This window comes from Passer montanus, unplaced genomic scaffold (genome assembly GCF_014805655.1).
Source record: "Passer montanus isolate IOZ18808 unplaced genomic scaffold, ASM1480565v1 scaffold60, whole genome shotgun sequence".
NCBI classification, from domain to species: Eukaryota; Metazoa; Chordata; class Aves; order Passeriformes; family Passeridae; genus Passer; species Passer montanus.
Window position 1 is genome coordinate 2,132,480 of NW_024371038.1, and position 15,160 is coordinate 2,147,639.

Below are 15,160 nucleotides of genomic sequence, written 5' to 3' on the forward strand. Positions count from 1 at the left end.
AGTAGCATAGTTTGTCCCTAAGTGAGTTAAAATGTGACCTACCCTATTAAAGAATCACAAAGTCCTTTTCCATCCATTTTTTACAAATGTTTTGAATATAACAATTCATCAGGATTTAGGGGATTAAGAAATCACTGTCCACAAAAAAAAGATCTGCAGAAATTTTCATTAGTTCTTTCATGAGTTGGCATCAAATACTCTAGCTGTGAACTTTTATGAAACTATAAATATAAAGAACCTTCTGATACGGGTATGATGATAATTCTAAATTTCCTTTTTGCAGCTGCAGTTGATCCCTTGTATTTGGTAAAAAAAAAAATCTCTCTTTTTGTAATTTAACAGAGAAAGTTGGCTCAACTACTGTATTGCCTTTGAGCACTCTGAGTGGAAGTTCATGAATTAAACCCACATGGCAACACAACCCCCATTGCCACCTTTCCCTTAAGGTGGCTATAAAATGTCAGTAGAAAGCCAAGATGTTTATTTTACTTAGCACTTGATTTTGTAAGTAAATGAGTTTCTAGTGGGCATATCTTTGTAACCAGCTCCATTATATCACTAAACTTTTATTAAACTATGCAATAAATACAAAATCAATCATTAAATGTTTAAATTCAATATTAAGGGTGAAAGATAAGAAAATGTAAGTAGGCAGCCTATTCCATAAAAGACCAGGATGTTTGATCATGGGGAGAGAATAAATATTCTTTGTTATTGATAGCTTTTTACAAAACTTGATTTCCCACAGAATTTATTATTTAGGAATAAAATTAAAGAAGGGATTTTGTCTACATATTCAAGAATCTCTGTGGTGAAAAGTATTCCCGGGTTACTCTGATAGATTTGTGCTACTCTAGATTTGGTGGAATACTGTCAATATGTTTCACTTAATTGCCCAATAAACAAGGAAGACTCATTTTCCTCACAGTGTCTTGGTGTCTTGGGAGAAGGACACAATCTGACACAGAAAGGAACTCATTCTCTTGGCTTCTGAGTTTCTAAACAAATACCAGAGAAGCAAAGAAGCAGTCCAGAATAAAACCATCCAACAAGAGAAACAGATATACTGGTCTACAATTACTGCAGTAGTAGCACAATACTTATTTTTCCTTGCATGGTTTCCTAGGATTCTCAGGGGCTTGACCAGAAAAGAATTAAAGTAATCAGGCTGTCCAGACATACACTAAAACTCACTGTGAGACAAGTTGCATTTGCTTGTCTCTCTCCCAAGGCAAACCAAATATCAGCTTAACTAGTGAAAAGTTATCAATCATGCAAAAGAAGAAAGCAACAATTAGACACCCACTCTTCATATCTGTAAATCTATGAACTGAGATGTCATATCATTATTCACTGACTCTGCTTGGGATTATGAACTAAGGTCAGCAAGCAAACTCTGCACAGCACATACTTTACTGGATCAGACTAATGATGGCCTACGCTCTAAATCTGAAGAGCTTGGCTAGAGTCTTGAACTCAACATCAAACATATTTCAGAGTTGAAATAGTTGCTGTCAGCACCTGTTATTCATGTCCACTGATGGGAAATAGAGGGAATTCTACATGTCCTTTGCCTCCACATATGGTGCATTTTCTTATGATTCAGCAGAGTAATGCAGTGTGTTTGCTGATATATCTAAAAGGTAAAAATTATCTGTCCTATTTTTTCCAATATTATTCTATAATCAACCAGAAAGTTCAGCTTTGTAATTTCTACATAAATATGTTTTGAAAGAAACTGTAAGTAGCTCCAGTCATGAGAACAGAGGGTCTCTGTCCCTCTTTTTTTGGTTCTATTTTACAAAGCAGATCACAAAAATGAAACATTGGAGATTCTTGTTTGCTATCATTTTAATAATTGAGAAATGGATCTCAGCTCATGTACACAATTTTTCACAGAACCAAGGAATCATTTAAGTTGGAAGAGGCCTCTGAGCCTTTTCAAGTTGAAACACTGAGTGGTCACCAGCTTGCCAACTAGACCATGGCACTAAGCACCATGTCCAGTCATTTCTTGAACACCTCCAGGGATGGTGATTCTACCACTTCCCTGGGCAGTCCTTTCCAATGTTTAACAACCCTTTCCATGAAGAAATTCTTCCTGATGTCCAAACTGAACCTTCCCTGGCACAGCTTGAGGCCATTTCCTCTTGTCCCATCACTTGCTACTTGGCAAAAAAGGCTGACCCCCACCTAGCTATGCTCTCCTTTGAGGCAGTTGTAGAGACTGATGAGCTCCCCTGAACCTCCTTTTCTCCTGAATGAGCTCCCTCAGCTGCTCCTCACAGAACCTGTGCTCCAGACCTTTCCTCAGCTCCACTGACCTTCTCTGGGCTCATTCCAGCCCCTCAATACCTTTCTTGTAGTCAAGGGACCAGAACTGGACGTAGCACTTGAGGCAGAACCTCACCATGGCTGAGCAGAGGGGGACAATCACTATTCTTGATACAAGCCAGAATGCCATTGGCCTCCTTCAATTTCACGTTTCCTTTGGAAAAAATACAGTTCCAAGGTGCCTAAATGCACATTATGACTGAACAATGGCTTATTAGGTGCTCCCAGCAGATGACTGTAATTAAAAATAGGGTCACATCTAAGGAAAGTAATCCAGGTGAACAGAGGCCTCCATTTGTCTCCTTTACATGGAGCTAGCCATGTAAAGTTCAAGAAGTGCACAGATATAACTTAGAAACCTAATTAGGCCATTAGAAGTAAACTCTATTAAAAACCACCCGTAAGCTTTAACGATAAACTGCAGCCATTTCAAATTTAATACTGCACTAGCAAGTAATACTGCCATTGAATAATTCAACATTCTGTAACATAAGGCAACATGAGAGGAACGAGAAAGCACAATTGCTATTTTCATTATGATGTGCCTTTTTGGGAGGTATAGTATAAACCTCATAGCACTGGCACTAATTATTTTGGCATCTTATTGGCAGTCACAATTAGACAAAATGCGATAATTTCTAAGAGCAAAACAAGTTCTTGGCTAGATTTCTTCAGCCAGATATACTTCAGACTTTTATTTATGGCTAAACTGAAGCTGGATGTCAAATCTGGGTCCCTTAGAACAAAATCTTAATAATTAACTGGCAAAACTGAACATGATCGTTTCTGACACACCTACACTGGTAATTATTGCTTTGAGGCCATTTACTAATGAAATTAATGTATTCATTGCCCTAACAAATTAGCATAACTCATACATAATGCCCCACATTTCAAGACCTTCCTAGAAAAACAACACTTAATACCGCAAATGAAATGGCAAGGGCATTACATGGAGACAGAATTCACTGAATTACTACATGTTAAAACCACAATGGCTAAGTGTTAGTTATAAAGTAAAATGTAAACACAATGTGGGTATTGAAACCATTAATAGTGTAGTCAAGAGTATACAATCGATTATTATCTTTGCACTTCAAATAAGCACATATTACAATAGCAGTAACCATGGAATGTAATTAACTGGCTACTTTTAGAGATATGAAGTATGAAAAGGAGGCAGTGCTGAAGCAATTTCTCCTTCCTTCTCAAATTCATAATAAATACAGTGTGGCTACTGTGCTTTTTCACTCATATTTCCATTCAGATTAATTCAGTGCCTGGAAGTGGCTACAGCAGCCATAGAGTCAAGCAACAGCAAAAGGCAGAATTAAATGCATTACCTTTAGAAATTACTAAAACATTAGCACCAACCTACTGGCATTTCTAATTGGTAAGATTCTCTCAGTTATTCCCTGAGTCTTCTATCTCACCATGCAGAGCAGAGGTCAGGGAAGCAAACCACCATGTGGCTAGATGCAGTCCCAGCTAGATGCAGGGCAGGGTGGAAAGCACATCTGCTCTGCTGGCTCACCTGGCAGGCGGGGGCTGCACTGAGCCCCCCAGGCCACAGACCTAATGTGCACTGCCACTGACAGACCACTCGCGTCCTGTGACCTGCAGAGTGCTGGTATGAGGCAGATTACAGAGGAGGAACCATCACTTTTGGGCAGGAATAACCTCTGTATATACTTCAAATGCTAAACTCACTTTGAAGGAGAAGATGGGGGTAAAACCACAATGGGTTTGCAGAAAGTCATCTATACTCTGCATTGCTCAGAATTCAACCCCTGGCTCAAGCAGCAGATGGAAGGCCTGAGAGCTAAGGAAAATTTGAGCAGGTCTTTCTTCCGCATAACTCAGGAGCCAGCCCTAATGACACTTACAGCAAGGTTACTTTGCTTGTGTTCTCTACTACTGTCTAAAGTTTATTTCCTTCTGAGAAGCACTAAATAGGAGCATATTCTTGGGCCACCCTTTTCTTCCCTCCTACACAGGCATAAATGCAAAGAAACAGAGTCTCTTAGCAGATCCTCAACTGCATCAGTACCTATTGCTACACAGGAAAGGGAAAAAAAAAAGTCCAAGGGGAATATGGGAATATTATGGAATAATCACCTCAAGCAAGAAGTTTCCCTGGAACCCCATTCATATGTGTTTGGCTCCTGCCCACAAGCATTAAGTTTTACATCTTTATTAATGTTTTTATTCTAATCAATGTAATTTAGATTTTCTCATTATCCATACAAATGCCTGATCTTTTTCAACCCTCGTAAGTTCTCCGCTCCTGTGATATCTTGTGCCAATGAGTTCTATATGCTAATTAAAACTTGCATAAAATTTAATTTGACCAGTTCTCTATCTCTTTCCTCTCCCAAAAATTCCTCTCCATTTGAGAATTCCTCATTTAGCAACTTTTTCCACTTTGAATTAAAAATCCAAGTCTCTCCTACAGTAGTCTTTCTGTGAGTATATCTAGATTTCCTCTGTTTTAACTTTATGTTTTTTCATTATTTCTTTTTAAAATAGAAAAAACCTGAACACAAGATAGTGTAAGAGATTATTCTAGCCCATTGAATTTGCTTTAGACACTGGAAGCATCCCAAAAGCACATTTTAGAATGTTTAAAGAGTAGCAGTAGATGCCCAGTGTTGAATCACAAAGGTTATTGTACACTCCCTCACACAGACATGAAACCTAATCATAGTGTGGCTATCACTAAGTATAGATAGATACCTTGAGGCAATTAATGTATGACTGAGAGCTCTCCATTTGTGCCTGAAGACCTGATCTTCAGCCTAATCTTGTGAATTGTCCCAAAACTGCTTCTTTGAACTTTGGCCTGCTGACACACAAAGCCATTTCATAAATGAGTAAATGCTACCTCATTAATACTTCTCACAACTGCACAGGCAAAGAACAATTTTCATTTACACTCTCCCTTCTTTACACCTTTACACTCAAACACTCAGTCTCTATGTATTTCTGACTGTTATATAAAGCCACAGTCACAGCGAGCAACATTAGTGAGAACAAGAATCAGGTCTTCATCATTTCATTGAGCAGGCAACAAGTAGTATAAGGCCACCTTCTATTTTATGTGAGTTTTCATCTAATTTAAAAAAACCAAACCTCCACACCAAGAAGCTTACACAAACTTTAGATATTCCAAAAACTTTTTATAACACTACAAAAGAACAACAGTTCCCAGCCAAGTTATTGTATACCTTTTCATTGAGAAATCGTATCTGGTTGGACCACAGAAATCTACATCCCATCCTCATGACTGTTCTATGGCATTTATAGCCCTAGACTGAAATACTCCCACATCTGATCTATTTTGTCCGGGTAATAATAATGTATTACAATATTGCATTAGTATCAATTGTTTGAGTCACATTTATGTGGTGAAGGTCAGTCCTCGTTCATCCCCAGACACTCAGTTCACCTGATTTTCACTTTGGGTCTCTCAATGGTGCATAGGTTTTATTTTTGGCAGCATGCCTACTTTTAGCTAATTCCTTTGTCTGACATGTTGTTACTTCCCTCAAATATGCTTCTGCAACCTTTCTTCCTCCAGGTCAGCTGTAATTTCTGTCCTATCATTTACTACTGGATACAGAGTTACCTTTGTATTGCTGATATTCCCAGCAGATGTCTTTGTCTGACCCAAGTGCTCCTCACCACCTGTCGCCTTGCTTCCAGGTTTGGCTATAAATAATCCTCCCCTTGCTGGTTTGACTATAAATAATCCCCTCCCCACACTGTTGGGTTTTGGAGTCAGCTGGTTCCAATTTAGACAAGGTGGAGCTTCCCTTTCCTTAACAGAGTTAGCGTTCCCTCTCTTCATTGTGTTACCCACACAGAAATGCTATCACTGCACAAACTCAGAAGTATAGAAATGTATTGGTAAGTCCCTAAATCAAGTCTTTTGCCTGTTAATCTGTGTTTTCACTCTAGCACTTCTCACATCTCAAAGTTACTCATATGTACAAGAGACACTAGGCTGTTGCTTATGGTCAAACTGACTTCTACTTGCCTTGCTTCCCACAGGAGGGCCAACATGTCTACCTTGTGGACAAGTCCTAAAGGGCACCCTTAGCTACCTACCTTGTACCTATGAATGTGCTTGTGGGCAGGTCTCACCAGCCTTCATCTGTTCTAGACCACAGAGCCTCTGTATGTGCCACAGTCAGTGTCTGGAATTGAAGGCACATGGGTGTCCTTCTTAGAAATGACCCCAATATAGCGTTCCAGATTCTCTGAAGCAGGTTTTGTTGAGGATGTCTAAACTATGTGGACAGGTATCTGTGATCTTGCGAGTTCTTGTGACTGCAGGTTTCTCTCAGAACAGGTGCTTTGCAGTTTTATTCAATGAGCTGCAACCAGGCCCTGACAAACACCTGTCTGAGGTATCCATAAACTGTTGCCCTGAAGCTCATGTATCTGGTGCTCAAGGAAACTGGTTTCTCTTCAGCACTTCTCATATAAGACCTGCCATTTTAATACACATTTTGCACATTTCAGGAGCAAAAAATGCATTAAACTCATCTCAGTAGTTTGCTTGTGAACTGTACCGAGGAACATGGTACCTTGGTGTACCTTTATTTGTTTGCCTTTTTAAAAAAGGTAAGATGGAGGAATGCTTTAGTCAGACTAGGGTGGCCAGTGTAAAGTCAAAAGGGAGGCAGTCCACATACCAGCAGCCATGATTTAAGAGGCTGTCTACTGGCAGTTCCTATGGGAAGAAGGGAGAGAGAAAAACCAAACAAGAAACATCCCATCCCAAAAAAGAAAAAAACCCAAAAACAAAGCAAAAAAAAACCCAAAAAACCAACCAAAAAAAGACAAAAACCAAAATAAAAAACAAACAAAACCCCGCCACAACAACAATGACAAAAAAACCCAAAAAACCCCAAAAAACAATCACAATTTAAAAAAAAAAACAAACCCCCAAACAAACAAAAAACCGCAACCAAAATAAAACAAAGTAAAAAAAAGCACCTAGGAGAAGTTAAATCCCGTTGAAAGAGGCACATGATTTTTCTTAATGGACTGTCATCCATAGTTTTGGCACACCACTTCTTTAGGAAGTCTATTTCACATTCCTCTTCTCAGTAGGTAGCTATACCAAGTAATAAATGCTGCTTCTCAAGGTTTTGGCTCAAGAATGTCCTACAGAGAATGAGGCAGAAAACAGGCAGCACTAGAATTTGACTTGAGAAAATATTCTGTGTTTATGGCATCCTCAGGAAAAGCAATGACTGCAGCAGTAGTAGTAGGCCACCTGCAGCAAGATAAGCAGTAAGTGAGAATTAAAGAGAAAAGAAAATGCTGACTGATTTTCTCAAAGACATTAAAGACTTGACTGGAGCCAGAAAAATAGTGATGGATTTGCTGGGGTGTCTTTCACACATCTTCAGTAAAAATTTAGAGTAAAAGCAGAGATTAAGGAGTGTGGAAAAGAGCTGGTGAGAGAAAGCCTAGTAAAATCTTGAGCAGATACAGATGTCTGTATGCATTTAATGGCATTATGCCATTTTACATGTAGGGAAGACCTGTATTCATGCCATGTATTATCCAACCTAGACAGAGGCATTGCGTGATGGGGTTAATGTGGAGAGTGTCAAATGGGGCAGTGACGTCCCTACATGCAACTGGAGGCACTAATGCAGCATAGTTGGATAACTGTGTGTGACCTTAAAGGCTGTACGTACAAGCCTTGCCTGCAAAACCCGTGAGAACTTTTTCTGCTATGATTATAGACTTCACTAAGTTAGACTCTCACAGAGTTATATAACCCTATGTGGTAGTTAATGAAGTGCTGGATGTAAGAAAAATAACTGCAATGTTATTTTGCCCCTGGTATGCTTTGCCTTATAAGGATTAAACCTAGAGCTGATTCACTTGTGTTTTGTGATCTCTATCATGCTGCAATAATAATACTTAGCACTTTATAGCACTTCTCACTTATAAAAAGTGCTTTATAAACATTATCTAATTATTAATCTTCACAACAGTCCTGTGATACAGATATACAGGTCAATTGAATGTTCTCTTTTAATAAACTACTAGTACTTTAGTAAATTGAAAAGTATAGAGCACATTAAACTTACTTAAGAGTAACAAAAGTTAGTGAACAAATCGCAATTCTCCCTACAACATTCTAGGTAGCAGCAAACTGTCAGTGATCACCACCTCAGAGGCCCACAGAGAACACTCCGCACAGAAAATATTTCAATTATCTAGCTGAGACTCATTGTTTTTCTGGTGATAGCATGAATAACATGAAAGCAGAGAGACTCTACCAAAACAACTGAAGTTCCTTGATCAAGACCACAATATACTAAATTCTACACAAGCAAAACGCAGTACTCCTTACCCTACAATGTTGGAGATCTAGGTATAACACAAAGGGGTAAGAGATGGAGAATGGGAGGAAATCAGTACAGTTAACAGGCAATCATCCCTGCTCATACTGCATCTGCCTACAGAAACGCATGCAGAGCCTCTCTACACCAGTATACTCTTTATCTGATTAGCACCCTGGAGCTCTCTCTGGTGATACATCTCAAACTTTAGAGTTTATGATCAAAGACAGGACAAGAGTTTGGCATTTGGTTAAACACATCACGCAACCAGTCCCATACTAGCTACTGTGGGAAAATTAACTCTATCCCAGCTAAAACCAGTACATTTACATAACTGCAAACTGAATTTTCCACAACATCACTGTTTGACACAATGCGTGGCATAGACTTGTCTGTAGGATAAATCAATGCAGGGCAGAAGGCTGCTGTCCAAGGATGAGATGGGCTGCCCCATGCATTGCTGACATTCAGAGTTATGTAATGACTAAGAAAGGTAGGGGAAAAAAAAAGAAAAATAAGACAATTTTCTACTTAAAGTAGTTATAAAGTTTCCTCAAAGAGTTTGGAGTCTACATCTGGTTTTTTTTCTTATAACAGTGTATGAGATACAGGACAAGTTTCCTAAAGCCAAGCTTTTCACTCAAGGTCATCTATCAACTGTATGTTCCTCATGTGCTCCATACCTGACTAAAAACCTGGGGTCTGCCTTGCTTGAAGTGCTGATCACCCTGATCACCTTCAGCTCACTACCCAATATTGAATATTGTGAAAAAGATAGGAGCAGGATGTCTCAAACTGGATTCCCAAATTAGTAGGTGCTTTCAACTTTAATTTATTCTGCCCCAGTCTCCATCTGTCAAATGAGGACAATAATCCCTCCTCATTTCATGGGGGTGCTGTGAAAATAACTTCATTAATGGTTTTTGAAGCACTGTAGTGTGGAGTGCTATGCAGAAACCTAGGAGGAAATTAATAGTTGTGTCTCTGGAGCAAGTTCTGAAAAGCATGCAATAAAAATGGCCTGAAGGCACACACTTAACTGAAGAGAAAAAAATAAAATATTGGATTTTATGTACTTGAACAAAATATTTTAACTGCTCAATGAGTGAGTGCTGTACTTGCATTATCCAGCAGATTTCATCTTGATTTTAAACTCTCAACTCATAATCTCATCTTTTATTTGTAAATTACCATGTTTCTAAAGACTTGGATCTATCCAGATCTCCACAAATACCATAGCACAGAATCCTACTGATAAGCCTGTGACTCAATAGCATAACTAGAAATATTTAGAGTCACTCTACAAGTCTTAATCATTTCAGCTCATGAAATAAGGCAACAATAGCCTCTTTCTCAACAGGAACTAGTACTTCAAGGAAAGAAGATCACACTTTGACAATAGATTTTTATGGTATAATGAAATAGCAAAAGAAAGGTGCAATTCAGGGGAGAAAAAGTGCTCAAAATTTTACACAGAACAATATGTATTCACTTCCTTTCCAGAAATAACCAAACCATTTTGATCATAGTCTTTCCAAATGTTTTGTCCCAGGAGGAAACCCTGGAAGTTATCAACCCAAGTTTATTTAAAGTTTGTGAAGAAATTAATTTTTAAAATCCTGTTTACAGTAATTTATAAGTGATAATTTTCAGTTAATCTTGATGACAGTCTATATTCTCTGCCCTACCTAGAATGCACATGCTCACACTGTTCTACAATGTTTTGCTTGCTGTACAAGCATCTCTCCTAGCACCTCTTCAGTACTGAGGGGGTTTTGTTATTTATTATTTTTATTATACACCCTTTATCTGTTTCTAGGGAAACAGATATTCTAGGGAAGAATATTACTCCTTAGCTTCCCTTAAATAATATACAGATGGCTAATCACTGTGGCACCCAGGAAAGATATGTCAGGTAAAGTAAACATTCTGAAAAGAATGAACCCTTGAGCCATCCCTGCCAAATACTCTTACCTGGAACTGTCACAATGATTGTGGTGCAACCAAAGAAGGAGCCTTTGATGACTGAAGAGTTATCTGAATGAAACTGCTTGGTGAGTAGAAAAAGCCTACTGCCAGTTAGTCTAAAGCAGTGCCATTTAATAGAAATGATAGAACCACAGTGCTGCTGATCTTTACTATAACAGTGAGGCCATCAAATGCATTTCTAAAAATATGAGTGAGAAAAAAAACATTGATTGCTTTACTTCCACTTGTTCAATTTGCTTAAAAAGTACAAAAGCAATGGCTGTTTTTTTGGCTGAAGAACATTAGGACAGTATGGTTTATCAGGGGCTGGAGCTAAAACTAGAACTGCAACTCCACCAACATAGAAGAAAGGACAAACAGTGCCCTACATCAAGACTTTATAAAACAAGTGTGTAGAACAGTGTTTAATGTTTAAGATTCACAGGGGCAAAAAAATCCTGAATATCATTATGTTGCTTGCAATATGAAAGAGGATGCAGCCTTTTTTAGGTGTGCTGAAATAATCTGGTTCAGGTGTGCTATGGCAGAAACCACTTGTTCTTTGAAGTTTTTAAGAATGGTTTTTATGTGTCTATCAAGCCAAACTTCTTACATCTCCTTCCTACCCTAGTGCTGGCGACTCAATCTAGAAAGCAATCTCCCCAAATTTTACAGTAATGTTTGCAAAGTCCTCTACATACTTTCACTTTTTCTCCCTAGCTATCTTACTTTATGTGCTTCTCCTGTATTTTGATACCCAGTCCACTCATCTGAGTAACAATTCTGATGCCCTGAAAGCTGCCATGCAATGCCATGTAAGGATCAAGGACTCCACCAACACCAACATAGAAGAAAGGACATCCAGTGCCCTACATCCCTTCTACATCCAGACTTTATAAAACAAGTGTGTAGAACAGTGTTTAATGTTTAAGATTCACAGGGGCAAAAAAATCCTGAATATCATTATGTTGCTTGCAATATGAAAGAGGATGCAGCCTTTTTTAGGTGTGCTGAAATAATCTGGTTCAGGTGTGCTATGGCAGAAACCACTTGTTCTTTGAAGTTTTTAAGAATGGTTTTTATGTGTATATCAAGCCAAACTTCTTACATCTCCTTCCTACCCTAGTGCTGGCGACTCAATCTAGAAAGCAATCTCCCCAAATTTTACAGTAATGTTTGCAAAGTCCTCTCCATACTTTCACTTTTTCTCCCTAGCTATCTTACTTTATGTGCTTCTCCTGTATTTTGATACCCAGTCCACTCATCTGAGTAACAATTCTGATGCCCTGAAAGCTGCCATGCAATGCCATGTAAGGATCAAGAGGACCTTGTCTGAATTAATGGAAGTGCAAAGCTGAACAGACCAGATGTACTGGCATGCAGTATACCTGTGACAGCGTTTAGGAGGCCACCACTCCACCCCCCGCCAGAGTCCCCACAGATCTGGGGGATTCACACTACACACAGCCCATAGGCAAATTAGAGAGCACAGAAGCAGTTTCAGGGACAGCAAATGCCCACAGATCTCCTAGCAGAAAAACAGCCTTCCATCCTGAACTACTTCTGTCAAAACTGAACTCCATCCTGTCACCAACAGATCACTGGTGGAGAACAAAAGAACTCAAAGCAAAATATGTGGGTTAGAAGAGAGCTCACTTTACCTGGCTACAAAACTGAATTCACAGCAGTTGAATTTACACAGAGCCCCCTCACAGCCTGTCCACAATACCACAGTACAATATTAAATACAATACCTCAGACAAGTAACTGATGTCCCAGCAGTAGGATTAAAACCCAGGATTAAAACTCCTACTTTGTCAGGACAAAGTAAAAATACACAAACCAACAAACAAAAACAGGCAACTTAAAATGGGTAGATTCTTTCTCCTCCTGCCACAGCTCCTTACAATAGTTCTTCATCCACAGCTCCTTGTTATCAGGCAGTTGATATTTTCCTTTTTCTGATGCATTCTCATATACTTTGTGGTACAGAGAGCAATGCTTTGTTTGGTCCTCACAGGCATCTGGAATATAGGCCTACAGGATGCAGCTGGGAGCTGCATATGCACAAATGCCTGCGCTGGAGCTGGAAAGAGCAAATTCACTTCAAAGGAGCAATGGAGTCAGATATTGGTTGGACAAGAAGGATGCTGTGAGGGATGGTAAAAGATAATGGGAGCTGTGGTTTGAATGTGACACTTAGGAGAGGATTAACACAAATAATTATGCCCAGCTAGCAATAGTATCCTCCCAGGTGAGCTGCACCTGACCAATGTTAATAAAAGCTCCTTGAAGCACAGAGTCCAGTATGAATTTTCAGTGATTTACTCTGGTATGAAAATATTTCTAATCTGATAATATGCTGCTGCCAAGAATCAGTGAGAGGAAAATATCTCAGACTATATTTGTCCATCAACTCACTTTTGTTGTCTCACATAAACTCAAACTTGTGATCAGATACTTAGATCTTCACAGAACCACCTCTGGACTACCCAATTCAGTAATATACTTCAGAAATATAACTTCTATTACACAGTAAAAAGAAATGCAACCTCTTTACTTTTCAGCAATTTGTCTCATTACTTCCACATTGGAGTAACAGTCTCTTAAAAATAACATAATAAATCCACCCCTTTATTTGTTCTAAAGGCAGAGGAAGAGAACATCTTTCACACTCCTCTATGGCAGGAGATGGCTGACTGGAGCTTGTAGGGGTGTACAGAAGAGAGAATGGAATTCACACACAAAACTGTAGCTGAGGAAACAGCAGCTTGAACTCCATCTGGCATGTGAGAATGACTTGCAGACCTGGAAGCTTGTGTTTCAATGATGAGATTCAAGAAAGAGCTGATATAGAGAAAGGCCTCATTTCTAATACACTTTTATGTCTTGGAAGTGGTCTGTCAACATTAGAATGACTTACAGCTGTGCTGTTTTCTCCAAATCTGTATGTCTCATTTTTTTAGAGCACAACCTACACCATGCTTTCCTGATCTGCAGACTGCCAATTTCACTTCAGTAAATACTGTCAAAAACTTCATATAATCAGTTGTGTCACTTACCTATGCTGTAAATACACCTTGTGCCAGATTACCTCCTGTTCAAGAACTCTAGGAAAAAAAAAAACCACACAAACAAAACAGATAGTTAGTAATTAAACTTATTTAAATCATATATTTTCCAGCCAAGCACCCATAAAACCTTCTAGTATCATCCTCCTGGCAGGATTCAAGAATAGCAAGGACACATCTATAATGAAAAGTGAGTGCCTGAACATCCTGAAATCTATTTCATATTTGATAATTGGCACCATTCTTCTGCTTAGAGTTTTCATATTATGCAAAGGCGTATATAGTGTGAGTCAATGAAGTATAGAAAGATAAGCTTCAAGTATGTTATGGACAATGAGCATAAACTAGAGCTCAGGATGCCTGGGTCTCCCTGAGCCTTTGGAAACAATCAAGGTTCATGGTGTTCAGCCATTGCCTCAAGGGAAATACACAGAGTTTCAGTGAGACAATGCACACAAAGTGACATGAGTTTTTGTAGCAAAAGTATGACCTGCAAAGGCCTGTCCTTCATAAACCAGCTTTCAATGGTATGGTTATCAAATCCAGATCATACACTTCACAGACCCCAAATGTGCCCACATTTCAGACCCTGAAATAGAAAACCTGATCCTTACACAAGAGTATAATAATTTGTTTATCAACTTCAAATGAGGTTCAATAAATGTCCAACTATGAAAGGCAGAACACTATTTCTTGAAAATTCTGAAGCTCTGCAAGACAGAGAAGGTTCAGCAAAGGGCAACTTTAGCTGGTCTCAAACACAGTCTGAAGTAGAAGAGAGGGGGAGGGAGAGAGAGAGAGAAAGAAAGAAAGAGAGCACCAATCTCTTCTGAAGAGGTGCACCAGTGACAGGATGGGAAATAATCAACACCAAGTTGCAAGAAGGAATACTACAATTAAATATTGTTAAAGTGGAAAAACAATCATCATTAGGACATTAAAAAACTAACATGTAGGGCAGAGATACTGTTCAATCCCTGCCACTGGAGATGTTCAAAACTTGACAGGACCAGTGCTGAGGACCCTCATCCAAGTTGGCCTTGCTTTGACCTGAGAGTCTCAATTGTTGCTGACTTGACTGGGGGCTCATAGCTTCACCTGACACCAAGGTGGAAAGGAGGAGGCCTCTCCTCAAATAACTTCTAAGTTTCCTGCAGAGAAAGCCCAGACTTCCAGCAGGCAAACTGCCCCATCATAACAGCATCTTCCACCTGACAAACCACTGTGAAACAAGCAAGTCACATGCTATTTCATAGATGTATTAAACTACTTCCTTAAAGTGGCTTCCTTAAAACCCAGTAAAAAGTGAGATTTGGTACAGAATAGAGACAAACACCCTGCTTGCCTATCTGGTTTCCAAACAAAAGCCCAGGGAGGAGGGAGGCATTTTAAGTTCACAGTAAGCGTGGCTCTACT

General features: G+C 39.1%; 1 long non-coding RNA gene across 1 annotated transcript in view; it reads right to left on the reverse strand.

The window, feature by feature from the left end:
• LOC120510828 overlaps nucleotides 1-13,785 on the reverse strand; it is a 169,757-nt gene extending 155,972 nt beyond the window's left edge. The window contains exon 1 of the long non-coding RNA XR_005629602.1: nucleotides 13,736-13,785. This is a non-coding gene — a long non-coding RNA (uncharacterized LOC120510828). The remainder of the gene's footprint in view (nucleotides 1-13,735) is intronic.
• Nucleotides 13,786-15,160: the final 1,375 nt, after the last annotated feature.